The following is a 14,062-nucleotide window of genomic DNA, read 5'->3' as shown; positions in this document are numbered from 1 at the left end:
CAATGTCAATTTTAGCAGGCTCCCTTCCTCAGCAGTATCAGTCCATGAAAGTGTCTGGCCCTGGCGGTGAATTTCGCTTCTGCCCTGCTCACAGAGCAGCATTGGAAATAAGAGGCAGATATCATCAGGAAGGCAGGAGGTCAGCACTCCCTAAAGAACAGCCCGTATCACTTCCAACCAGATAATAGTTCTTCTTTCACCCACATCCAAGTGGAAGAGATCAGGCTGAGCCACTCCTGGCTAGAGAGAATCTGCATCTTGCATTTTAACATCTCACAGCCAGCCTTTGACACTTAACTGTTGTCCTATGTGGTTTTCTGTTTGACCCATTCTAGTGGATTTTTTGACCTCTGTTGCTTCCACAGGGGTATTGACTCCGAGTATATTGTAGTCACTATGAAGTCGTGGTTTCAACTAAGAAGTTGAATTGTTTGGTGCAATATCTAGTCATAACCTTTTGTAGACTTCCTAGCTGACTATGCCACAATCTCTGATTATGTCTACTTCACATCCCACTCTGACATTTGCCCAGCCTATATAGGGGTCATTGCCTTTTTTTGTTACTGTAGTTTCTGCTGTAGCTGGCTCTCTGATCACAATCAACATATCATAGTGTTACCACCTGGGTTCAGAAAGTGGTGATGCAGATCCAACACTATACACTTCCTATTTAGGTTTGAAATTTCACCCTATTCTGATGCTGAGTTCCTTAGTTTGATCCAGGTTCTCATCAGCATAGAGTACTACTCTACCACTAGTATGGTTTACCTTATCTTTCTGCATATTTTGCATCCTGGTATTATGATTTCCTATCGATTGTCTACCACAAAGTTTTCAATATGTCTGGCGTATCTCCTGTTAGGACAAGAGACTGGTCCTACATGTTCATGTTAATAATTCTAGCATTTGCATAGAAGTAGGTATACCACTGCTTTGATTCTTGTTTTGGTAATTTTAATCAAATTCTATTTGCTTTCTATGTCTAATTTGATTGTTCACAGACTCTGTACTCAAGGATGCAGAATTTTTTATAACTTTACTATCCTTCACAGAAATGATCTGAAGAAACGATACTTTTGCACCTGCTGTCTTCTCATAAATCTTCAGTCTGAAAGTGTGCTGACAACCTTCTTAATGTTCAGCATCAGAGGCCTGATTCCTGCAGCTGGTCTGTCCCTCCCGTACAAGGTCACTCTTTACAACAGTGTAGCAAGAAGCTATATCACCAAATAATTTTTTCTTCTTTTCCTGGGGTTTGAGCAATCATGTGACTTGCTGTAAGGATATCAGGTTCTATAGAGTATCAGGAGTTAGATGTCTGAGTAGAATATAAAATGAACATGACTGGAAGACACAGCATATCAAGAAATAATAAGCCAGTATATTTTGTGAATCTCTTGCTACCAACTAAGGATACATGAATTCCATCTGTTTCTTTCCCAGAAAGAAAAGGTCAATTCAGTACTTGCCCAGCCATTGGAGTTTTGTTGCCTAAGATACTGCTGAGATGAAAGAGTGGGACAGAGCTCACAAGGGTTGACCCAGAATGGCACTTTGGGCAGTTGTTGGTATTGCCTCACAAATATAAACCATTGTGATTAATGCCTTAGGGGTGGTGTTTCTTTAACATGGTTACGCCTACAGGTAGCCTACCTGCAGTTTCCCACAGTGATAGAACAGCAAAAGTAAAGAATAAGGGTCACAAGAGGTAGCTTGGGGCTACAACTGAATGGAGAGTGAAAGGTATTATGGGGCAGGACTACTCCTTGCAGATACTCTGACTCTCTCTTTCTGTGGGCTTGCAGTGAAGGGCTGCTAGTCAGCAGGAATAGCCCACACTGCCTGAGCTCCGCACAAAACAAGCTGCCTGTTACACTGTGTACCTGCCTGTCCTGGTTTTGTTAAAATAAAGTTTCTCTTTTAGTGAATTTTCCTTTCAGCTAAAGTCTTCTTAGTAACTGCACTTTTCTAAAGTAGGATACATATTTTGGTAGACATAGCAATGGAATGCAAGTTCACTGATAAAGATGCACGTCCCATAAGTGAGAGGGGCAAGGAGGAGTGAACTGAACAGGTGACTAAAACTGACCAAGTATTCCATCCCATTCATATAAAAATGGGAGATCACAAGGGCCTCATCCCTTTTTATCTTCTTTGACTATGGCTGACATCTGGGAAGGACCCTGCCTGCCGTCACTGTGAATTGAGGCCTAGTGACAGACTGAATTCGGTTTCAGTTTGTTATAGAATCCAGCCCAGGACTTTCGGGTGTAGGGTCTGCTGCTGCTGGAGCAGTGCTGAGATTTGCTGGGACTTTCAAGATTGGTTTTGTATAATTTATATTATTTTCTCTATTTTATTAGTAGCATTAGTAAAACATTTTTAATTTTTTTTCCAACTATCTTTCTTTTTTTGTCCTTCTTTGCATTCCTATCACCTGTATTTAGTAGGGAGGGGGGGTTGAGGAGGAGAGGGGGTTAACAAAGCATCTGCCAAGGTTTATAGTTGCCCTGCAATCAAACCTTGACACTGCCTAATCAAAAGTTATCAGACCTTGAACTTTTTAGTTTCCCTTATTCCACATTTACAGACAAAGTATTGAGTCTGGTATTTTATCTTTTGGTATAAGGACCATTATTAAAAAAACAAAAAAGGAACTCTTTAGGGGTCATGGGGTAAGAGTAGTTCAGACTGCTTTTGAAACATAAAGAAGAGAGAAAACAGAGGAACACACAGTAATTCAAGATTTTTCAGTGTTGGCCTGAACCTTTACAGCTGCCTCAAAATTGAAAGTGGCATAAAGAAAGGATAGTCACATTCCCTTCCTTGCACCAGTTCTGATATGTCTGCCTTTAGCATTATGAAAGGTAAACTGATGGAAAAACATTCATGTCTTTATGCGGTTAACTGCTCAGTGTCGTGCTCTGAGTGAGTTCACCACAGGTCAAGGAAGGAGAAGTTAAGAAAGAAGCTGTTACATGAGGCAGTCAATAGGTCATCTCAGTTAGAATGTGCACCCTCCCATGAAGAATTAAAACACATGTTTAAGCAAGAGGAGAACTTTACTCAGACCCTGCTTAATCTTCTCAAGAGGAATATTTTCCTGTACCTCTGGAATGAAGTTCCTACACCACACTGGCTATTTCTTCTGTCGCTACTATGCTACACAGCTGCGATGTATTTAACCTTACATTTACTTTTACCAGTCCTGAGAAGCTTAGGTGAACCTGCAGTTCTTTTTACCTATGGGCCTGGAGCATTATGGACTTCCAACTAACGGAAATAAGATTTCCAACACACCCTATTTCTGTATGGAATTGGAACTAAAAGCAGCATACACTCAGTGCCTTGTCTTCTACCACTGATAATAAACTTGATGCCAAGCAGTGTAATATCAAATACTTATCTGGTCTAGAATACGGCTCACACTTTGTTGCTAAGTTATTCAGAGGAGTAAAAACAAAGGCTGACTGAAGAATTGTATAAGGACCTTAACTGGATGACTGAGTGATCAAATGACAGATGAAACAGTCACAATAACTGTGAACGGATTATGGGTAGGAGGAACAGATGTTCTAGTTTTGTGTACATGACAATTGTCCAACTGTTACTATGTTAGCTGACTTCTACTATATAAGAATAAGGTCTTGGGGTTAAACAGAATGGTCATAATAATAACTGCCTCAGTATTTGTTGGCTCAGAAGTAGGAAAATAAGACTAGATAAAATGTGGCCTCATCACCTCCCACAGCATACTTGCAACACTCTTCCTAATGCAGCTCAGGATACCATTAGCTTTCTTTGCAGCAAGGACATGTTGCTGACTCATGTTCAACTTAGTGTCCACCAGGACCCCCAGGCCCTTTTCCATCAAGTTGCTTTCCAGCCAGTCAGTTCGTAACACGTACTGCTGCATTGGATTATTCCTCCCCAGGTGCAGGACTCTACATTTCCCTTTGTTGAACTTCATGAAGTTATTCTCTGCCCATTCCTGCAGTACATCAAGGTCCTTCTGAATGGCAGTGCAACTGTATGGTGTACCAACTACTCATCTAGGTTTTGTATTATCTGCAAATTTGCTGAAAGTTTACTCATTTCTGCCACCTAGACAATTAATGAAGAAGCTCAACAGTATGGGATGTAGTATCGAAAGCTGGGGCACCTCACTAACAACTGGCCTCCAGCTGGTCTTTGCGCTACTGATCACAAACTTGCAAGCTCTGCAGTTCAGCCAGATTTCAATCCACTTTGAGGTCTACTTGTCTAGCTTAGGCTTTCTTAACCTCATCCTCACACACTTGGCCAGTGTTTCTATATTCCTCACAGGTCCCATGACCCTACTTCTACGTTTTTTATGTCTGAGTTTAGTCAGGAGCTCCTTGTTCATTCATGCAGGCCTCCAGTTGCTTTTGCTTGATTTCCTGCTCATCAGGATGGATGTGGGAATATAATGGAAGATCTGTGAGGAGAAGAGTTGCAAATACTCTCAAGTGGCTGCAGCTGGGGTGTAGAAAAACATATCTATCACACTAATTGTTTTTTGGTCTTGTGTGCTTGAGAAGTAGAACTTCTGTGGTAACGCATGTGGGAAACTCAAGGGCACCTTATCAAACATGCTTGAGATCCATGCTGCTGTGAGAAAGATCAAAGCACAAAGGAAAAAACACCTGATTGAATCCTTGAAATACAGGTGAAAACAGCAGGTTCAGAGATCTTCTAGCAAGGGCTGAGCTCTGCAGTGCCTGTGTTTGCATTTGTGTCTCTCTGCCTGGGTAATTTGGTGTTTTTTCGGAGATTGCATGGTTAGCAAGGTAATGAAAATAAATTTAATCTTTGCATTTCTTCTGTGGTTTGGGATTGTTCCTGTGACCTGCCTGTGTCAGTTCACACAATGGATCATTTCTGAGCTTAGAGGAGAAGATTCCTGTATATCAAGCCAGCTCCCTTGGAGCCCTCTTCTCTTCAAAGCCATATCCCATGAAATTCTTCCAAGTGGATCCCTGAAGAGGCAAAGACTGCTCTCTTGAACTCAAAGATTATGATCTTATTTTTAGTCCTCCCTCCTCAGATCTTGAGACTGTCCCAGACCTTCACAGTCCAAAACAGTCCTTCCTTGTTCATAAGTATCAGGTCCAGCAGAGCACCTCCCCTTGCTCTCTCCTTGATTATGTGTGTTAAGAAATTGTTGTCAATGAACTCCAGAAACCTCCTGGATTTCTTGTGCCCTGCTGTGTTGTTGCTCCAGCAGACTGTTTCCAAAGACTATGAACATGAGGCTCTTTCAGTTATCTGAAGAAAGCTTCATCTAATTCTTAAGTTTCTTTGCAGGACTGTGGTCTGTACCTAGGCTGACTACATACTCAAAAATAGATAATTATTCTCCTGTAGCTGTTAAAAGCAGTAATTTCTTTTTAACAGCAAAATATTCTGTCAGCTTCTGAGAAGTGATCTTCAGGCAAATTCTGTTCTCTTCAGTGTCCCAGTAGTGCTTTGGGTAGCTCCAAGTCTTAGATTATAGATATCCATAGTCACTATAGCAGTTTACACTGGATCAAAGAATGTATAGGCTAGAAACTGCCCAGTTAAGACTAACTGGCCTAACTTCAATCTGAAACAAACTCGAAGATCCACAAGGTAATGCATTTCCTCACATCACCAAATAAGAAAGGAACATACTGCATGTCATAGTTTTTAGAGCTGCTAGTAATGACTTTCTTTGAAAAGGTGTAAGTGCCACTTACAGTTGCATTAGCACTGTGCAATAAATATGGTGACGGTGCTTTGTATTCTTAAATACTTTTAGAATCTACTCTCAGTACCAATAGTTGATAGGCAAATATTCTTGATCCATAACCTTTTATAAATATTTTATGGAAGTAGGTGACTGTCAATCCCAACAGTCACTTGGCTACTTTAAAGACACATAAGAATCAATTACTTCACCAGGAGGCAGGAATCCGTTGTAGAGATATATGGCTCAGTTTTAACAATGTAAGCAAATCCTTTAATTCTGCTTATATCCTTAGCAATGTCCGAAGTTTGAAGTGTCTTGCACTAACAACTCCAGAAGGCCCAGGTTCTTAGCTGTGATATTGTCGAAATTCACAACAGCAGCCAAGTTTACCTTGAGGATTTGTATCTGCTGTACATTTATGTCTTGATCCATTATTTCTCATATACTGTATTTTGTATGCCACCTGATGTACAGCTTGGACAGTAACATCTGAATTCCAATTGCTGCTCTGCTACTGTTATACTAGCAACAGGTCTAACTTTTTGAAATATCAGGAATGCTAGTACATGGTCTTTCCAACTCCTTGCCCCAAAATTGTCTGAAAGAATTTAATCTGCTATACTGACAAATTAGCATGCAAGTGTCAGCTGTCAAAACAATTATGTATTTTCTTCATCCACATAAAAAAGTTTATAATATGAAGCTACCCTATTAGGTTTCAAAGAGAAGTGGGATGCCCCCTTACACCATTTACACACAAGCAGGCTATTTTACTATTTACAGCACAAGATCAATGGCAAGAGTTAGACTACTCAGCATGCTTGCCAGCCCTTGGCATTTATTTGCTTGGACAGTAGGTCTTTACAATTTGTGGAAAAGCTTAAATTTTATAGCATTATAAGTAAAGGACATGTAGCTGGACAAACTCACTGAAGTATAAAGATATTCTTACTGCTCCCGTGCTAGAGTTGCAACAGCTTTCTCAGGAATAGACAACTGCAGTGATGAGATCAATGCTACTCAGCCAGCTCCTGGTGTGTGAGATCTCCACTTTGTACCTGGACACCTCAAATTTTTTGGAAACAACAAATTAAAACATATAATTCTGGACATCCTCATGACAGAACCCAATATCTGAATGATGCGTGAAAAAAAAGTTTTTTCTGCAAGTAGCAGAGAAGGCTCTTTGCAGCATGTGGGTCAAGGCTCCTACAGCCAACCTGCACCTGAGAGGCTGCAAATGCCTCAGCGGTGGGTGGGCAACAGCCAGACAAGGGAGCGCAAAGCACCAGGCAAAGTCTTCGATGCCATTTCTCCTACATATGTTACTGTTGAATTGAACTTTCCATGTGGGAAAAGCACTTAGGTCAGTGATAAATGGCACTGACGTGTAGCTGTGTGTGTCACCTCAGAAAGTTGTGCCTGGAAGTTGGCTGGAGCAGCTGAAGGAGGTGGGTTTATTCACCCCAGAGAAAAGGAGGCAGAGAGGTGTCTTTTTGCTGTCTGCCACTGCCTAGAGGGAGGGTGTAGACAAGGTGGAGCCAGACTCTTCTCAGAGAGGCACAGGAGAAGTGCAGGAGGCAACAGCCATGACTTGCAACAAGGGAAATTCATGCCTGCACAGGGAGTTGAACTGGATATTGCCAGAGGTCCATTCCCATCTAAATCTTTCTGTGACTCTCTTCTTTTCACTTTAATAGAGACAAAACCAAAATACTGGCAGACAAACATAGATTATTAATAGAACTCTGAAGACCAGGTCTGCTAGCTATACAAAATGGAAATGAAATAATTTCTTCAAGAGGCTGCTAGGTCTCACAGTGGAGCTTATGGCCACAGCAAAAAATATATATATATATATATATATATATATATATATATAAATTTCCTATTCCCCTGCTTTAAACAGGTAGGGCAGCTCTGAACATCTCTCCATGCAGTGATAGAAAGAGCACTACTTTATTGTTTTGGGAAGATGTTCTTACAAAAATTATTTGCAAACAGAATGGATAGGACAACTATAAACTCATTATTTGTCTCCAGGGCCTGGCACTCTGGAGAAGTAAATCTATACTCCAACCACCCTTTAACCTGGTCCTAATCCAGAGTCGATGGATGCCATGTGTATTTCACCTTACTAAAATCTTAAAAGTAAAATCCATGCTTCTTTAAGAAAAAACAAGTTGTTAGTAGGCCTGTTCTCATTTTTCCTTAGCCTTCCTCCTGGCATGCTAGGTGGCATAGGAAACACGCTGTTACTCACTGGGATTCTGAAATTGGCCTGTCTCTCAGCTAGGAAAGGGTCAGGCACAATCTCACAGCACAAAAACAGGAGGTCTGATTGCCCAGTGACTGATGGGTACAGGAGGGGAGCACTACTATTTGTACATTGCAGGTGAATGCTTTCAGCTCCCCAGGCATTTGTTCCATGCAGTCAGGACAAGATTCTGTCACTGATTCTGCAGCAATTTTTTTACAAGGTAAGGCATTAGTTTTGTGATCCTACTGATGGGAAGTGGGGAGATATATGAATGCAGATCTTCAAATATGCCTATGGCACTGAGTCAGTAGATGCCAAAGCAAGGGGAAGTAGACAGCAAGGTGGATGTGGTGGATAAGTGAATAGGAAACCTTGAGCTTATTGAATTATTGATATTACTGAGATATTAAATTCCAGTCTGACTTATGGGAAGATGAGCAATGGACCTCTTCTTTTTGCCTTGGTTCATTTCAGCAGAGGCTGGCCTGTGAGACAACAAACACTGCCAGTATGCAAGAAGACTTTCTTCCCCCACAGACTGAATATGAGAAGCTAAAAATTGTTCCTCAATAGCAGTAGGTGATGCTTCTAAATGCCTGCACTTTTAATCAGACAGGAAGCCACTGAAAAATTTGTTTCTTTTCTGTTGTCATTGTCACCAGCAAGTACATCTTGCCCTGTAGAGACTGGCCCTGTATTCATCTGCATCTTTTGTCCTCTCCAGCTTTGGAACTAGCCATAGAAATCTGCACAAGTTTTCTTTCTCATGACCTTAGTTCTCCAGGTCTCTTCTGCCTTATAACATTATTTTCTGTATGACTGACGTCTTCAGACAGAAAAAGAGGACAGGGGGGCTGTGGAGAATCCTGCCACTGCCTTGGGACAGCACAGGGAAAGGGTCACATGGGATATTTTTAGAACAGAATCCAATGACAGTGATGTGAGGAAGGCGCAGAGAAAAACACAGCTGTGAAACCTAACACTTGGATTCATATATACTGAGAACAGGAACAGCAGAGGGAAAACTGAGGAGACATAGCAGAAGGCAAGAGTGAGAAAAAGGTATGTGAAGAAAACAAGAGAATGGTGAAAGAGTAAGTGACAAAGAGGCAATGAACACATGGGGAAGAAATGGCTAAAAGAGAATATGGGAGAGAAACGGCAAAAGACTAAGCCAGGAGGAGAAAAAATTAATAAAATGGCCATGATACATAAACAAGCAGAGATACTTTAATCACATAAGGGTTTGAAGGATGAGAAATGGCCAGCTGACTCATCAGCACTCTCATGAAGATTATTTGTGACCTTGAAGGATGACCAGCAACTCATCCCAAGGTCTAAGGGCTTCATAAGTGACTTGGGTTTCAGGTTGTGACACTGCAATCGATTTTCTAAATCAGATGAAAATAGCACTCATTCCTACAGTCTTTGAAGCCAGGTGATCACATACCGTCTCTTTTACCACAGACCACATGCCCAGAGAGCAGTGACTGCTTTATGTGCGAAAACTGATGTATGTAGCATTAGTTTGGAAGTGCTCTGTGCTGCTGTTCAGTCCTTAAACAAGAAAGAACTAACATGGCTGACCACATGGAGTGGATAGCAGTAATGATGATACTTGATAGGACTATGCTTGTAAAGATAGCTTTTTAAGGTGTAACTTGTTAAGACACTCAAGTCCAAAATGTGTCTGAAACCTGCCTCAGGCACCTACATCCAGAATCACAGTCCCTTGTTCACTTGCTATCTAATCCTTACAACTGTTCTTAGTTTTCTGTGTTTTGAGAAATAATTAATCCTTCATCAAGGTTACTGATTCAGCATCTAATTAGCACTGATGCATGGATTGGATCTAGCAACTAGCTGCTCTCACTAACAAGCTGCTGCTCTGCTTGTGATCCCTAAAGACTCAAGTGTATGATCATTCTTGAATAATTCCTATATTTATAGCCACCTCTTTAATGAAGTAGGTTGTACCACAGTTGCCTCCTTATCCTAAAGTTTATCTGGGATGTGAGTGACTTGAATTCAATTAAAGAACTAAGCATTTTGGGTTTTTCCAGGCAGACACTTAAGGGATCATACAGCTACCCTGTATTACACAATCTTGTCCTCCCTGGAAGCCAAAAAAGCTCTCAGGCAAATATTTGGGATAAATTTATGAATAAATGAAGATCATGCAGTACATTGTCTTCCTTTCTCTCCTGAATAGCTTTTTAGTAATGTACAAATGCTCTGTCAAAGACGACTTGCCTTAGCTTGTTATACATATTATTCTCTTTGAACTCAAGAAATCCAATATCCATTGTGTATTCCCACAAGCATTCAAGTAAACTGTCACTAGTTCAAATATTCTGACTAGTCTAGTTCTGAACTAAATCATCTAAAACTGAAAATTCTAGAAATTCATGAGTTTCTTACAGTTACAGAAGAAATAATAGCCATTTTCCTCAAGTAGTATAGTTACTATTTCTGCATCAAAAGATGTCTCATGCTCTCTTCTTTGCCACCGCTTTTGTTCAGTTTGGTAGAATTTCCTTACAGATCAATACCTCATGGAATTTGATCAACTCAGAAACCAACTCAGTTTGAATTTTTCATCTTAGAACCCAACTCTTGTTCTCCCTCCACAAACCTTACATGTTTGTATACTGTGCAAACAGGGCACTACAATCCCACTATGTTGTATATTAGACCCAGTCTCAGTGCTCTAGTGTTGGTGCTACTTGATCCTGACACTGAGGATGCTACTTTTTTGCATTGGATTACAGAAAGCCAGGCCAACAGAGATTGAAATATTTCATAATCCAGTCTTTCCACTGTAATGATTGGCTCTTTCAGCAACGTTAATACTTTGCAAGTAACAAATAGTGTTCTTAGTAAAACACTGTTGAGTTGAGGGTGCGTGCTTGTGATGTGCCTATGTAGAGCACTAAGAAGTTTACATTCATTACACAAGCCTGGATTTAAAATCAAGCTTTCAATCATAAAGGGCTATGTGGTCACACTAAAGAACATACAACTCTTCATTTATCTGTAAGGCACTACGTCGTACATAAGAGCAGGGCCGAGCAGCAGAAAATGCTGGACCAAAAACTGCTCTCCTGGTCTTCACCTCAGCTTTCTGTTCCCAACGAGGTGTTCTAGCTTCTATAGTCTTGCCCTCTTTCTTTGCAGTAGCTCAAATATGAGATTTTATCTTTTCCTTAGCCCAAACACAGCCTTATTTGCCTCCGAACACTTCTACCAAAACTTTGCATGCTCAGGTGCAAACAGGCCAACATTCATTTCTAGATGTTGTGTTTCCATTCATGCTGTTCCTTAGTCAATCTGGAGTCTATGATTCCATTTTTCACCTCGATTACCAAAGGAAGTGGCTTTTTAGATGCAGTACAAGCTGCTACCTCAACTTGTTCAGAGAAGTATGAAGATTCATGAGATGCGATAAATCTTAATTCTCCCAGTTGGCAGTAACCTTTTAAAGTACTTAAACCAGAAACTGGGGCAACAACCTGCATCCAAATAACTATAAAAGAAAGCCATGCAAGACCCCACTGGTGTGCGTCCAAGAGATGCCATAGAACAACATACTCCAAGCACTCACAGCACCTGTTAACACCCAGCATGTCAGACTCCTAACCACATCTTCTGGGGGCTGTAAGAAAGGTCAGGGAAAGGTTTCAGCGCTGTATCTATGCTTGTATGGAAAAAGGAAACGTGTTCACAACCAGCAGTTGCATTTCTACACAGCTCTGCAGACTAAGCGTCCCTGCAAACTGAGCCCTGAGTCTCTCCAGTATTTTTTTCTTTCTCTGGTGAATTCAGTGATGTGAATTTTTCATCCATGGGGATTAGGGACGATTGCCATTTTCATACCAAGAAAAGCAGAATATGACTTCATTCTCTCTTGGAGGAAGACACTACTGGGACGTGCTCAGGCAGAACTCTCACAGATTCTTCCTAATACAAACAGGGAAGGCTATTTGTAGGCAAAGAAAGTGTTTAGCCCCTTAATCAGAGAAAGGAACAGCTATCATTTAGGAAACATTCTGTCCTCTTGCAGATATTGTACTCACCAGAGTCTGTTGGTATTGGAACGCTTTTGTTGGAGAGGCATCCCCAGTCATATCCCCAGAGACAATGTCCTGTGGAGTAGGGATTGTTCAGAGCAGTGTCTTCCCGTCTGCTCTCCACAGCAAAATCATGGAGTGAAAGAGACACAAGGCTTCAGCTAAAATCTCATAGAGCCCCCTGAGAGAGAAGGTTACTAACTAGTAAGTGAAAGACAGCAAGGGAGAGTGTAACCAGAGACTCCCTGCCCCCTCCTGTTCAATCTGTGCTTGGACACAGCAGCCGCTTCCCTGCTTTAATATCTCTGCTGCCCTGGCACTAGGACAGCTCAGTAAATTAACAGGAGGTAACATTTCCCTCTCTTCTCTCAGGCAGTGTCATCACTACGTTTGGAAAGCATCAAGAGTGGGACCATAGAAAGAATGGCGGCTGATGACAGAGAGAGACTAGGGAAGAAGAGGATGGAAATAAAAAAATAACAAAATTAGAGACAAGAGAAGCATCCTGCAACTTGAGCAGGATTATTCCTACAATCTGTCTCAGGGACAACTTTGTCAAATGTCAGCATCTAAGAGGGAAAGTTCTCCTATCAGGCATTGGAAGACTATTTCTTATATAAATTACATGGTGTCCTCACATTTAACAGAATTTTTATTAAACCATATCCATTATTGTTGATTCCCTAGCCACAATACCCCACCACAAATAAATGGCCCTTTGTACCTTCATGAACCTTCATCCTCTGGCATAACCAAAACTCAGTACCTTTTTCATACAGAATCACAAAATGGCTGAGGTTGGAAGGGACCTCTGGGGGTCACCTGGTCCAACTCCCCTGTACAAGCAGGACCACCTAGACCCAGCTGCCTAAGGCCATTTCCAGGTGGCTTTTGAGTTTCTCCAAGAATGGAGACTCTGCAGCCTCTCTGAGTAACCTCCTTCAGTGTTTGGTCAACCCCACAGTGAAAAACTGTTTCCTGATGTCCAGAGGGAGCCTCCTGTTTGTGCCCTTGGCTTCTTGTTCTGTCACTGTGCCTGGCTCTGTCCTCTTTGCACCCTCCCTTCAGGTGCTTATGTACAGATTCCCCTATATAAGATCCCCCTGAACCTTCTCTTCTCCAGGTGCTCCAGTCCCTTCATCATCTTTGTGGCCTGCTCTTGGACTCTTGCCAGTATGTCTGCATCTCTCTTGTACAGAGGACCTCAAACTGGACACAGAACTCCAGATGCAGCCTTGCCAGAGCTGAACAGAGGGGAAGGATCATCTCCCTTGATCTGAGCTGCTGGTAACAGTCTTCCTAATGCATCCCAGGATACCATTAGCCTTGTTTGCTATGAAGGCGGGTTGCTGGCTCCTGTTCAACTTGGTGTTCACCAGAACCCTCAAATCCCTTTCTGCCAAGCTGTTTCCCAGATGAGTTGCCCCCAGCACATATTGGTGCATGCGGTTGCTCCTCCCAGGTACAATACTCTGCACTTCTTTTTGAACTACATGAGGTTGGCTCCATGAGGTTTCAACTCTTAATGATTTTTTTTTGCATTTTCTTTCTAATTTTTCCCACCATCCACAGAAGTGATTTTCAAGTTTTGAAACATTTTTCAATAGGTAGGTACACCAAGAGAGTGCATTTTCTAACATCTAAATATATGTAATTTAATTCCTGAGGACTACCTTGAAAAGATCTCATATTTTCCTCCTGTGTTAATGTAGGGTTTTTTCTTAATCTCTAACTAAAAATGACATGGGACTATGAAAGACAACAAAAAAGCTATGCTTAACCAAATTTGTTATACCTAGAACAAGTCAAAGCTGCTCAACAGCACAGTCAGGAAGGGTTTGTGGGATGTTGAGAATCCTGGAACATCAGTAGGCATGCGAAGTAGGGAGGTCCCTTCTGTGTGTCCTGGGCCTTTGTCACAAGAAAAGGGGGGAGGAGCTAATAGGGTAGAAAGGGAAAAGTCAGGGTGCTGCTCTGGGCTTCTGCCTTGAGAAACAG

This window comes from Nesoenas mayeri (assembly GCF_963082525.1).
Source record: "Nesoenas mayeri genome assembly, chromosome: 1".
Lineage (NCBI taxonomy): Eukaryota > Metazoa > Chordata > Aves > Columbiformes > Columbidae > Nesoenas > Nesoenas mayeri.
The sequence above is the reverse complement of the archived record's forward strand: the minus strand, read 5'-3'. Positions refer to the sequence as shown.